Source organism: Podarcis melisellensis (genome assembly GCF_964234715.1).
Source record: "Podarcis melisellensis genome assembly, chromosome: Z".
NCBI classification, from domain to species: domain Eukaryota; kingdom Metazoa; phylum Chordata; class Lepidosauria; order Squamata; family Lacertidae; genus Podarcis; species Podarcis melisellensis.
In genome coordinates, this window is record NC_138547.1 from 41,795,324 (window position 1) to 41,809,878 (window position 14,555).

General features: G+C 41.0%; 1 protein-coding gene across 4 annotated transcripts in view; it reads right to left on the bottom strand.

The window, feature by feature from the left end:
• Positions 1-14,555, bottom strand: part of LOC309362143 (uncharacterized protein) — a gene marked incomplete at its 5' end in the record, with an annotated part of 156,393 nt that overhangs the window by 82,603 nt on the left and 59,235 nt on the right. The window lies entirely within an intron of this gene.

Genomic DNA, 14,555 nt, shown 5'->3' on the forward strand with positions numbered 1-14,555 from the left:
AACCCATAAACAAGAAGTAACAGACTCTTTAAGTACAAGTGAAAAACCTTTGAGTTCTACACATGTTTTTATGCTGTAAACTACCCTGTGATCCTTGGATGAAGGGCGATATATAAATGCAATTAATAATAAATAATTATAACATGCACATATCAAATATGTTATACTCCCTTCTATTTTCTCTGTACTATATGCTTCGAAAATCCAACAAGACTTCACTAAGTGCTCTGGAGGACATTCCAACCATTAGGATAATCAAAAGCTAGGGAAGTGGGCTTTGTGCCATCCAACAGATGGCAAGAGCCCAGGCAGTCCAGAGTCCATCATGCATGTGCATCAATGTGGGAGTGGCAGAGAGCAGCATACCCAGATGGGAATATTAACATGGCCATCCATCCTGAGTTCCTGTCAGAGGGGAAAAAATATCTCTAATCCTGGTTTGAGCTGGATTAAGCCAGAAGGATAAAGAGCAGGTTCAAGATCTACCTTAGACTGGTCCAAGGGATTTGTAAGGGATAAAGAAAACCACTTCCTAGTGTCCTGAGTGTCTCTCTCTCTCTCTCTCTCTCTCTCTCTCTCTCTCTCTCTCTCTCTCTCTCTCTCTCTCATATATTGGAGCCCCTCAGTGAAAAGTATTTTCTGTTCTTTCCTCACTAGGAACACATAGCAAAAGAGAAGCTATTAGGAAGATGGGAAGTGCCACCTAAAACAGGGGTAGGGAACTTTTGTCAGTCTGAAGACCACACTCCATGATGATTGGCAATTTCTGGGGGCCACAGTAATGGGCAGGGCAAGAGCAAAAAAGAAGAAGGGGGGGACAGGCAAAGCGAAAGATGCAACCCTTGACAATGACCTTGTACAGCAGGCTATAGTCCAACAAGTGAAAACTGGAGGTTTCTACGCATTTCTTTCAATCCTCCATCCAAGTAAGCAAGCAAGAGGCAATTTCACAGTTCAAAGACACATTCCAAGCCAGAGCACTAGAGGAGGGAGCAGAGTGAGAGCCAGTGGATGAGGCTTGGGAAGATGGAGTGTGGCACACAGAATTCCAATGGCCAGATAAAGAAACCGGGGGTGGGGTGGTGGTGGTCTGCATTCGTGAGAAAACACCTCTCCCCCCCCACTCCTGATCTATACAGTACATAGTTTAACTAAGACTCAGGAGCCATATAACATTAAAATTGTGATTTCTCTGAGGGTTGGTTTGTTTTTCATGATGGAAGACACCAAAGATGTGTAACGTAAGCAATTATTACAGGGGCATGCTGCAAAATGAAAATGCCACTGTGATCACCAGCCCTTCCCTCCCATTTTGAAAATATTTTAATACGCAATAGTGGGTGAGTTTACACAACGATTTTTGCCACCAGTTGTCCATCCTTCCCCCTTTCCACTCTTGCTCCTCTTGGACTGAATTATGAAGGAACTCCTGATATTTTTTAAAAGTGCATTTATCAAAAGTACAAGTCCAACCACATAACCACTGCACCCCAAATTTCATTTGCAAAGCTGTGGTACATTCTTATTAAAGTAGATACTCTGGAGCCTTCTTTGACTATTCACTAATTCACTCTCCTAACTGCAGGGCTGTCTGAAAAGAGTTAAAAGAACACATAGGGACTAGTTTGCTATTTAAAAAAAATGCCAACCAATGCAGTGTACAAATTAAAAAGACAAGAAGAAATATAACATGCATAAAACCAATTCAAGTAAATAAATAAACAGAAGTAAAACTCAGACTGTGGTTTTCAAAACCTTGTCAATAATTCGTTACACAATAATTTGGTGGAACAGGGAGGTTTTCACTATTTTCACTTTGGCCAGAGCGCAGCCTTTGGCAATCCTCACAGAACTCTAGCCCAATGGTTGCCATTAATTTGATTTGAACTCATTTTATAATGAAATGGTTTTAGAATGTTGTATTATTTTACTGTTGTTAGCCGCTCTGAGCTTGGCTTCGGCTGGGGAGGGTGGGATATTATTATTATTATTATTACTACTACTACTACTAAAGGTAAAAAGAAAGGTGAGGTAAAGGACCCCTGGATGATTAAATCCAGTCAAAGGCGACTATGGGGTGCAGTGCTCATCTCACTTTTCAGGCCGAGGGAGCCGGCGTTTATCCACAGACAGCTTTCCGGGTCATGGGGCCAGCATGACTAGGCCACTTCTGGTGCACTGGAAGACCGAAATCAGAGCAGCACATGGAAACACTGTTTACCTTCCCGCCGGAGCACTACCTATTTATCTACCTGCACTGGTATGCCTTTGAACTGCTAGGTTGGTAGGAGCTGGGACAGAGCAACGGGAGCTCACTCTGTTGTGCAGATTCCAACCGCCAACCTTCCGATCAGCAAGTCCATGAGGCTTTAGACCACAGCGCCACCTGTGCCCTTAAAACATAAGGAGAAATATCTACATAGGGCTCCCTAGGTAATACATGTCATTATTTTGTTTCTGTGAGGGAGAATGCCATGCTCCAAACATTCATAGATCAAATCTCAAATAGATGTGGAATCCTTAATAGGGCCACCTGGCCAACTCTTATTTCTGTAACACTGATTTTCTTTTTCTCCCACCACACAGACAGTTCCAATGCAATTACTACCAGAGGATTGGCAACTCCTGCAGCCAAGCTGGTGCAAAATTTATTGCTTTGTTGTTGTTTTTTGGTCCACATCAATGAAGCCAAGGGGTCATCTGGGAAGCCCAGGACCTCCATACATACTGCCCAGGCTTGAACCATGGAGAGGCCACCTCAGTGCTGCAAACGCAGCAAAAACAATGCAGGAGGCAGCTGTTACTAGTTACCAGTCTCTGCAGCCACAGCAGGCAATGTGATTCTCCAGTGGTCTGACTTCACCCCATTGTTTCTCAAGACAGACAGATCACAAAAAGGTTTTCTCTTTCTCCCACCACATATACAGCTCCAGTGCAACTACCACCCCAGTAACCCCAGATACTATGAATCTTATATTGACCAAAGTGTTTAATTCAGCATATCTGAGAATGAAAATAATACCATGTGGTATTATTTTGTCTCGGTTATAGCTTGGAATATTAGTGGAGATGGATAAAGGTTCCCTTTAATCCTTCAGAATGATTCAGCACTTCCCATCTGATTAGCACTTAAATCTCATTTGACAGTGGACAAGCTAGAACTCTTGTCCAGTATATCTAAAATTTATCATCAGTACTAAGCTACTTGTCTTTCTGGTCAAGATCTAGATAGAGTAGCATCCTTTTGCGCAAGGTAAAATCAGCCCTCTCTAATAACATTGATTTGATAAGGATAGGGGGAAATAACATTTCTCTTTCCATCCTCTTTCATGCTGAACACAAGATCTCCAAAAACAAGGAAAGAATGTTGCATTGCAACTGATTTCTATGTAAAATTAATGAAAATAAAGGAATTGTGCTTCACCATTCATAATGAATAACTATGCCAGCTTATATCAACCTTTTCAGTTTCCACCTCTAGAGGGCTTTTAAAATGGGGTCAACAGCAAACATATCTTTACATTTGATCTAAGAGCAAGGAATACAAAACAACAGAGCTTACCCAGAGTGAATAAACAAAACAAGACCTTATCCTGATGATGAAAAATCATGCAGAATACTAACTACAGCTCCCACCTTTATGTTAGATATGGATTGCATAGATCAAGCTGGTTAGAAAAGAAGACAGAACAGTGAGCAAAGATACATGGCCCCCATTAACAATGCTGAAAGATCAATGTTAGCTAAGCATAAGAATGACAATCCCATATGTCTGATTCAATAGGACATAGAGCACCTGCTAGCTGAAGAATACAATGCACAGAGATGATGGAAGGAAACAGATAAAAAAACTCATATCACCTCCTAAAACTGACAGCCCGTCTTATCCTCAAGTGACACAATAGCTAGGTCCTTGAAACAGACAAGGTATTAAGGCATGAGCCAAAAGAGCAAGGCCTTCCAAGATTAAAGCCTCTCATTCACATAAGTAGGGCTGCTTCAAACTCTGCCCTTTAATAGAAAAAATTCCCCAGGACTTAAAATTATTAAAAACAGCAAAGATAACATTAACAGATTAAACAGAAACACACTGATTAATAAACTTCAGAATAAAGAGAGCATTTGAAACAGAGGGTGGTGTAATGTTATGTATTTTGGCAGATTTTAATCTATTGCAGTTGTGTGGATAATGTCATTATACAGTTTACTCACTAGGTGGCACTGGACTTATTGTATCTGGCTAGTTTCCTGCTGTTATTCTGCTCTTGTTGGAGGGAGACAATTTAGTTGTACTACTTTCTGACTAGTGCGTCTTTTAGTTTAGGATTTCCATGACAGCAACGCTTTTCATACCAAGCTCTGGGGCACTGCATTTTCTCCCTGAAGGACAGCTTGCCTATTATTGCTTACCTCTCCCTGAAGTGCACAACTCCAGTAGTTTTGGATGTCATTTAGGGATTAGTCTCAGTTCCCGTAGGCTCTGTGTCAAGGAGCAACAGTGAGGCTGCGAGTACTGAGTATGCAATATGAATAGATTCTTTGGCAGACAACTCAGTTATGCACAAGGCTCAATCAAGCTAGAAAAATTTAAAGCCATTGGACTTCAAGCACAATTGCACTCTCCAAATGGTGAATATTTAAAAATGTGGCAGCTGCTATAAAAGGAAATGTCAAAGGATCTGCAGGCTGAGCACGTGGTGTTCTTCTACTTCTTTGGATCATGGCCATAACAATTTCAGCTAAATTAAATAAGCTACTATAGGTAAGCTAACATTTCAAATGTTTTCATTCATTGCTTTGTGGAATCTGTTAGGCCACTGCCTTTCTTTGATGTTCCCACCCAATTCTCACCCGATCTTCTTTGGAAAGCATCTGATGAGTAGAGTATTTTGAGAAGTAATTAATTTCACTTGGCAAATGTGAGGTAGATGCATTCTTTGAGATCACACAGTTGTAGTGCCCTATTGTATAATCATGCCAGAGATATTTCTTTGTGAAGGTTTATTTTTTCCTTTCTGGCTGAGCTGCTGCTAATATCCTGGCTTTTTCATTTGTATTGATTTTGCTGTAAGTGCTGTGTAGCATATATTCTGCCTTTTAGGCAGACAGAAGCTGTTGGGTTGCATTCTACTCCCAAGCACACTGGCGTGGTTGAGAACAAATGCTGGTCCTAAATTATTATTCAGCTTTATATTATCAGAAGCTTTTGAATAGGATAGTCAGGCAGAATTTCAACCTTGCAACGGCTCGTAACTCAAGCATAAGCAAGTATGAAGGAGATTACAACATTTCATACTTTGTCACTGCTGGGGACATAAGTGTTACCTATTGTTGTGGCAAGATGAGTGGTAAAGACATTCTTTACAATAAAATAACTAAGGGCTGCATCCAACTAAGCTTTATTCTGAGTAGATCTATTGATCTTAATGGACCAGTGATGCCATGTCCTTTAACATCAGTGAGCCTACTCTGGGTAGAACTAGCACAGGATATAGCCATGTGTGTCTATTGTGCTAAGCCTGTTACTGAATCTGGAATCTTGAAGAAAGCAACTTTCTGGCTCATAGGGCTGCAGAAAGTATTAATGAATGGGCAGTCTGCCAAAGGCCTGGGAAAAGGCCATTAGTGAATGGCACAACACCTTGCCTCACATCATTTTCCTGCTCATTGAGCACCAGACTTTGGGAAGCCCTGAAAAGCATACAACCACCACACCGGAGGCAGACTGTGGTCTTTCAAATTTCAGTGGCATCCTGTGCAAGGCCAACATTTGGCATGTGCCCTCACACCTTCCATTCTGCTCAATTCACTATGTCTTGGTTGTGATGCCCTGTGGCAATCCCTAGGCTCAGCACCCAGGGCAGCGGAACCAGTCACACTTCCCGAAATCCGCCTCTGACAGCACAACGCAAAATAATTCATTCTATGTCAGTCTGCTAGCTGAACTGTCCCCTTGACACATGCATAACAATACTTAATATTTGCACAGTGCTTTCAAGTGTTCAGAGCACTTTGCATGTATCAAGTCACTGTCCTTACCTAACCCTATTAAGCCTCCTGAGAGAAGTCAGTATATAGAACTCCCATACTATAGATGAAATGTGTAAGACAGCGAGTAGCTGGCCTAAAGCCAACTACTGTGTTCGTGATGAAGGCACCATTCTGATCTGACTTTCTGATTTGCAACCAAGTCTCTCAGCCACTACACAAGTGAAGATTTCTTACTCACATCAGAGTGCATAGCGTGCAGTTTGGATCCCAGTTTTTATCATCCTGGGTTGCTTGGGAATGTTTTATGTATGTTTAAGGGTCATGCAACAGTGTAACTGTACCTAAAGTGCAGACAAGTATTTAAGGGTGTGAAAATACATACCTCCATGAGAAAGAGATATGTACATCTTACTATGGGAGCTGCAAACAGAGAGCTGACAGGCTAACATCCATGAGAAAGGACTCATAAGCAGGTGCCAGGCTAACTAAAGAAACTTAAATTCACTCTCTCATTTATATCTCTGGGGAAGTAGCAACAGAAGGATATTAATAAACACTTCAGACACCAAGGAATACTATGCTGTTTATGCTCTTCTTTTATTAAAGAGAAAGACCCAAGCTTTATATAGTGATTTGATAAATATGCAGCAGTCCTGAAGTTTCAGTTGCCTACACAGTGTGTGCTTAATTGATCAGGTATCATGCACAGCCTTGCAGACAAGTCCATGAAAGTTAGTAGCCTACAAAAAATGATGCCCTGGCCCAATTCCCCAGTCATACCTATCTTAGCCTTCAAACATATCTTACAATAGCAGTTGCCATGGCCTCTTTTTTTTAAAAAAAAATAAATACTAATGAGGTGAAACCAGCTTCCTCAGGCCTTTGTTGCTCCTGCAAATTAAGCTGTGGAGCCAGCTGTGCAGCCCTGATTGGCTGGTGCTTGTGATCATTCTTCTTCCCTATCCTTGAGTGTTACAACATTTTACAAAATGAATGTTCTGCTTTGTTGTTGTTGTTGTTGCTGCTGCTGCTGCCTTTACAAAGAAAAAAGGGTGCAGGAATGATATTCTTATAGCATTTATCCATTAACACAGCAACTTCGTTTTTATTTTTTAAAAGTGTATCTCATTTGTAAAAAATAGTAAACCTGTTTTGGGATCAGCAGGACAAGAGTTGTTAGCTAACCAGCATAATATACAGCTGTCTTCAGGTATATGGATTCCTCATTATGGAGGGGAATCAGTGGCTGCATCCAGACTTAATGCTGAACCATAGTTTAGCAAATGGGAATGAGACTGGTGAGACTCAGGCACATGCACTTCTCCTGAACCATAGCTGATTGTAACTAACCATGGTTACTTGTTTAATCTGAGCTGAGAATTGTGGCTAGTGTTAACTGCAGTTTAGAGTGGGGAAACTATGGCTATCTGGATGTTGTTCGACTCCAACTTCCACCAGCCCCATCCTGGCCAAGGATGAGAAAATGGGGAGCTGTAGTTCAGAAACATCTGGAGATCCACATGTTCCCCAATCCATGTGTTAAAGGGAAGTGTGCTGAAGTTGGGTTTCCTTATATCACAGAGAGCATTAACCAGTTTGATTTGGACATAACAAGTAGTTGACAATGGAAGCAAAACCTCCCCATCTCCTCTATGTGGCTGTGCTGGGGGAGGAGAGGAAAGGAGGGAGTCCATGAGCCAGATTCGACGGACCCATTAAATTATGGTCTGTCCCAATTCTACATGGGAACAGGACTTAAGTCTGTCCCGTCCTGTTTCTGTGCAGATTTTAAAGAGAGGAAATATTCTAAGTAGAATTGTATGGAATAACATGGCTGCCCCCAATTTTCATATGTGGGCAGCCATGGTATTTTTGTACAATTCCTCCTGAGAACAAGGAGATGCCACCAAGTCGTGCTGCTCCCAGGGGAACTGCCTACATTCCATTCAAAGCACACAGAAACAAGGAACCCCATGTGCTAGCCACTTCAGGCTGTGGGTAACTGAATTGCACATTTAAAAAGTTTAAATGTAAGAAATATATCGTACATGAACAGATGCAGCCTTGCAGCCCTGAGACCACATGGTATTTGCTGCAGATTCTGAAAGGAACCTATAATCTGATCCCAATCATGATCAGATCACATAAGGTCACTTTGGAATCTGATCTTAGTGGATTCCTCCCCCAAATCCTGAGCAGGAGCCTCATGGATGTAATGCTAACCCATAATTTAATGTTGCATGCAAGCCAAGTCAATAATGTATGTCAACAACATGGTGAGCAAACTTCCCAGAGTGCAGCTATTTGTGTTTTATAGGTATGTGCCAATTGTGGTGTATCAATGTGCTAAGAAATAAAAAAAGAACACAACTCTCTTCCCTAGTTAGAGAAGTTTCTGTTTTCTTGTTTGCTGCATGCAACTGGTGGGAGTGATGCTTTCCACTAGTAGTATGTGGCATGCACTGGTGTGGTGTACTTTGTTTACTTCTGCTCTCAACTTACAGCATATATGCACATATACATATGGACACATCAATCTGTTTGACTCTCCCTTCATTTAAATCAATAGGGCCCCAATTGGATTTTAGCAAGGATGCATCCTACCAGTGGTGAACCTATGTTTTTAGGGCCCTGAAGTCTGAAATGTCATGGGGGCTCCTTTGTAACCAGCAACGAGGTCTGGCTAACCCCTTGTTACCTTCTTCAATGGGGTTGTTCCATGACAGATCACCACCATTTTTAAAAAATTAACTACTTTGTCTCAGATTTTGATTAAAATGGCTGTCCTGGATTATCTCACCTGTCAAAGTGAGTATTTGAGCCCCACGTTGGGCAAAAGATTCCTGAATTGAAGCGAGTTGGGCTACATGATCCATAGGGTCCCTTCCAACTCTAAAATTCTATGGTTTGTTTTTCTGGATTTTCTAGCAACATATTCACAATCAGTTTCATCACTGGAGAGCTTCCTTGCAATGTCATTTTCTGGAGACAATATGCAGAAAGAATTTAAGCGCTCTTCAGCGGAACAGCCAATTTATCACAACGCTTCACCTTTGCAGCACCTGTGCAGTTTAAAGACTGTTGAAATATATACCACCAAAATTTAATTGATTTGAGTCATGCTACTCAAATTGGGTCCATTTTTTTTTAAGCAATGAGGAATAAAGTTGCTTCTGGGACCTGAAGCTTAAGCTTCATTAGTTTCATAGTAGATTCGCCCCTGATCCTACCCAGTCTAATCAGCGAGATGATTTGTGGTGCTCAGCTTTGATATTAAGGGTGGGGAGACCAAGCCAGCTTGCAAAATGTAGAGAGGATTTCCTGAAGTATATCAAGGATATATCATTTGAGGATGAGGAAATTAGTAATATCCTCCAACACTTCATCTAGTCCATATATATATATATATATATATATATATATATATATATATATGCAGGTTTTGGTGTCCTCGGGTGTCTTCCCGTGTAAAAGTTGGGGTGTCTAGGCGACGTTTCGACGAGGTCTCACTCGTCATCTTCAAAGAAGATGACGAGTGAGACCTCGTCGAAACGTCGCCTAGACACCCCAACTTTTACACGGGAAGACACCCGAGGACACCAAAACCTGCATTCCTGTACCCGTGAAAATCTACGAAAGCATATATATATATATATATATATATATATATATATATATATATACACACTGTATATATAATAACATATATAATGTTATTATTTACAGTTTGAGAGTAGAGTTGAATAAACAAGAAATAATTTAATGAGGGCGTTTTTGTATTTCTTGGGGGGGGGGAATGTAAACAATTATTTTTTTAAATGGGGTCAGAGACGATGGCCTTCGAAATCTTCAATACATCAACATTTCAGCATTTCTATACAGGCTAAGATACACGTCAGCCAAACCAGTTAGATAACAGCAAGAAGTCTATGATCAGAATATTTTTTTCTTCCTTCTGTGGGCTAGAGGAACATCTCTTTGCTTAATCCTAAAGAGGTAGCAAGCAGTATGCAATCAATTTCTGAAGATGTTCCTGGAAAATGTGAACAAACAGTGCCACTAACATCACTTGCCTCCGGCAGCAGGAAACCTATCTCTCTGCTCTGCTTGATGTCAGGTTAGGCATACTGTGTGGCATCATTACCAGACATCAAGAACAAGTGTGAGTTTAAAAGTATATTCTTTTCCTTGGTGAGAAAAGAACATATAATCATTTACCCTTCAAACCTATAAAATTGGAGTGGGACGAGACCTAGCTGTTAGGGAATGTTCAACATTTGTCTTTTCTTGAGGTTTTTCTGGTAGCAAATATGTATTCTCTCTATCTATCTCTCTTTCATTTTCCCTCTTCCCAGCAGATAAAAGGGTAATAAGCAAAAGGCTGAGCATGTCCTCCCTAAAGTGATCGCTGGTGGTTTTGGTTTCTTAAAAACAGTAATTGGTGGAAAGAGAGAAAGACTAGAATTGTTGGTATTTCCTTTGGACAGGTGGTGAACTGGATCAGAACAACCCACAAGACCTTTAACAATATTGTTAACTGAAATACAAAATAGATCTCCCCACCCCCAAATTCTTCTGTGACTATGTGCCACAATAACACACCTCAGTCTTTAAGGTGCTACAAGAATCTTCATTGCTTCTTTGGGAGTAAGAGTTTCCAGTATTTTGAGTTATTCAGAACTGTGTGTTTCCCTACACTTTCCTGCATAGGCTGGGTGGCTTTCTAAATGACAGCCTATGTAATTAAGATGTGCAGCTATTCAGAGTATTGCCAGATCTAGGTCCGCCCCCCCCAATTTTTATTAAACTTTTAAACTTGTATGTAGTAGGTTACAGAATAAGTAGCAGGTTGCAGCCCATGATAAGAGGACAAAACAGCAAAGACCTTTTTCCAGAAATGAGCACAGATGGATGGCGATGCCCAGTAAACTGCAACTAGGCTAGCACTGAGGTGATAGTGTGGAGTTGATGAGAGTGTTATCCAGTGCCAGTACAGATAAACCTTCAAGGTTGCTTCTTGGTTTCTAGCTGAAATAGATTTTAACAGAGGACTTACTTACCCATAGTCTGTCCCACACCTGGTTCTCTATTTGGATGCCAATGTCTGGTTCACAGTAATTTTTGAGTGCTGTGGATGACCCCATATTGATTTCTATGAGAAGTTTATAATTCTGAGCTACTGAGCCCTTATAGTCTGGTGTTGATTATGTGTACAGATACACAAAAAATGTCTGGGTGCATCAAGGCTGTCTTTGTTTGTAAAGTTTATTGGGAAGTGTCCAGATCTGTAGGCCTTGTAGTCGGGTATGAGGCAAATTTCCTAATTTCCTAACAGATAGCATTTCCTTGTCTATGGGTCTGCGCTTTGGGAGGAGGTCATAAAGTCTATATAAGCTTAATGATTCTCCTTTTTCATATTGTAGGTATTTGTCTTCTTGTCTGAATCCTGGATGATTGAGGAAGCAGGCAGCCATGGATGGAGGTGTTGCCAGGAGAGATGACCATCATTTCCAGATGTAGGTGTTTGTATCAGCATTTGCATTAGAGTTGGGCATTTAGTTTTGTATTTTAAAATTTCCATAAAATTACAACTACAAAGATTACAAATCAAACAAGTAGAGTATGGAGCCCTCACTTAAAAGTAATACTTAGCCCTTACCCGCCACAGAGGACAGTAGCTCCTCCCAGCTCTCACCTGGGATATTTCCTTTCTCCTCCCAGCCTCTCACCCTGGGAGACCAACATTATCTTGTCTCTCATGCAGGATCCTCCATCAACCATCCACTACCACCATGATTATACAATCTCTGGAGGGAGAGAGAGAATTTTTTAAAAAGACTAAAGAAAGAAATATATTAAAGATACAAACAAAAAACTTCTGTTTTTCCATTTGCCAATTACAAAAGAAGAAAATATAATTATTTAAAGTATTCAGTCCATGCTAACATCATCTTCTGTTCATCAATATTAGAGGGGGTTAAAAAAATAATACTTAAAGTCTTCTCTCTCTTTTTGCTATAATGCAGAAAAAAATGAGAAAACAAAAACAAACAAACCTGTGTTGCTTCACCATGAGCGATGTCAGCAAAGAACAGTATCATTGCTGCTGTTCCTAAAGCCAATGAGGAAGCAAGAGGGCTAGATTAATAAGAATTCTTACATGAGGCAACTGGCTAGAGCCTTCATGGTTGCAGGGATCTACCCACAATAGCTTTCATTTAGAAAAATGAATTACTGACTTGTAATACTCAGAATGTGTGCGACTTGTGTTGTGCTGATGTCTTAAAAATTCAGTGCAATTAAGCCACTTGCCCTGTTAAGAGTGTCATCCGAACTGGCTGGGTAGTTGAGAGGAAGGAAAACGTGACTTGTCTCAAGGCCAGTACCTCTAGCAAAGTTCTCCTGAAGAGCTCACACTTAAGTCTCCTTCCCACTTCAATAAAAAGGACCGTGTGTCAGCCTTCCACTATCGCCTGCCACCTCTTTGCTTACCCTTGCACGTATTGGAAGCCAAACCTTGAAAATGCAGGGCCAACTGCCTTGCTTAGGAGAAGCTACTGAATTTGTCTGCAGTTTTGCAAAGACAGCCCCCTTCTGTCATAAAAGGAATAGCCAAGTGATGCCAGCTCCGAAGAGGAGCCTACGTTGCATTAAAAACCAACTGCCATGTGCAACTAATTGCTCCACACACAGCATAGTCCAAAAATAATTGACTCTGCCTGTTTTGCTATTTTGGGGAACCAAAGAAGAATTAGCATGCCAAAACAAAGTGCCACTTATAAGGGAAGGGAGGAGAACCACTGTGGCCATCTGCTTTCTATGTCAGTGGCAATATAAATACTGGTAAAGAAAAATAAAATAAAAACCCCTCTCTCTCTTTCCTTCACTACTTGCAACATTCAGAAAGGTCCTTTGGTGAGTTAATGCACTTGTGGCATTCTGAGGACAATCCTCTCTCATACCGCCCCTCTGTTGGAAAACACCACTATGGCTCAAAGTACAGTGTACTTGTATGCTGTTTCGGGGCTAGCTGCCCCAGCATATTTCTGAAGGTTATCGCCAGGAACTGGCGACAAAGCACATTAGACAAACTTTGCTGGCCTGTATTGGCTTCCAGTAATTTTCCAGGCTGAGTTTAAGATTCCACTTATCACCTTTAGAGCCTAGAACCCAGCATACATCTGCAAGAATACCTCCTCTCATATTTTAGTCTCCCTAATGTTTAGGATCTTTTGTGCACATCTGCCTCTGGGCACCTTCTTTTTGAGACGGTGCCCAAAGCTAGGAATCTCCCTCACCACTCTTCTCATTTTCCCTTTGTTTTAATCAGTTTCATCAGAACTTCTACAACATCCATGTCAGAGAGAGGGAGAAATGCCAGAAGGAAGCCCTTAAATGCCATTCAAGTGAGAGGTGAACAATACAATTGAGAGGTGAGCTGTACAATATTACAAGGTTTTAGGATGTTACAAGGAGTTTACAGGAGCTGGGATGTACCTGCATCAGGGCTTATTTTATTCTGCTTATGCAAAGGGCAAAATGTTCTGATGACCAAGATAAGCCCTTATTTCTATGGTCTCATGTTTCCCTGGGTTGTTCCTAGGTCAACTGCAGGCAGTATGTGCAGGATCATATTACTTCCAGCAGTTCTTAAAACAGAACAGGCTGCTGTGCTTAGAGTTTAACTACAACATATCCCCCTCTCTCCCTATGCTTCCTTGTTAGCCTGCGACACCCTGTTGTACACTGTTTTGTGGGGGATGTATGTGTATACCTTTACCTTTTGCATAGCAGGAATGTAGACTACTGTACAAAGTAAGAGTTGCATCCACTGTCCTGCCTACCTTTGCCTCTGGCCCCACCAACCACTCTCATATGGTCCCTGGAAGGTTCTCCAGAAGGCAATGTAGCTATTGAACTGAAAAAAGATCACCCACCCCTGCATTAAGTGTTCAGATACATAGGTAAAATGTTATTCTACTTTTTATACATTTGGAGCCTAAACAGCATCGCCAAAGGATCTCACCCTTCAATACTTCCCAGCACTACAAGAGACCAACCCACAGGAGAATCTCCACAGGCTGCCAAAATACTCGCTGGTAGACAAAAAAACACCCTGATATGATTTACAGTATATAATAAAAATCAAGATTGAGCAACATGAGAACCGGGAACAAAACTAGCATAATTTACAAGACGTAATAAAGGAAAAGTTGAGCAATAAGAACAACAGAAATATGACTAGTAGCACTGTTGTGTTTTAAAAATACTCTCTCATGATATGCATGTGCAAAATATCCATGGATGTTATTTTGATTGTTCTGGAAAAGCTATTTTAAAAAAGCATCAAAAGAACATGAAAAAGTAAAAAGTCTGCACTATGTTCCAGTAGCATCTGCCTCACTAACTGCTCAGTGTCAGGCTAGGTAACATTCTGGTCTCGTCTTCATTTCATGAGAACCCTCCCCTCATGTCTAGCAGATGCTAAGCTATTGTGCCATGTGGGCAGAGTCTGAGTGAAGAAGACAGCCATGTCACAAATAAATGTTTGTCAGAATAATCAC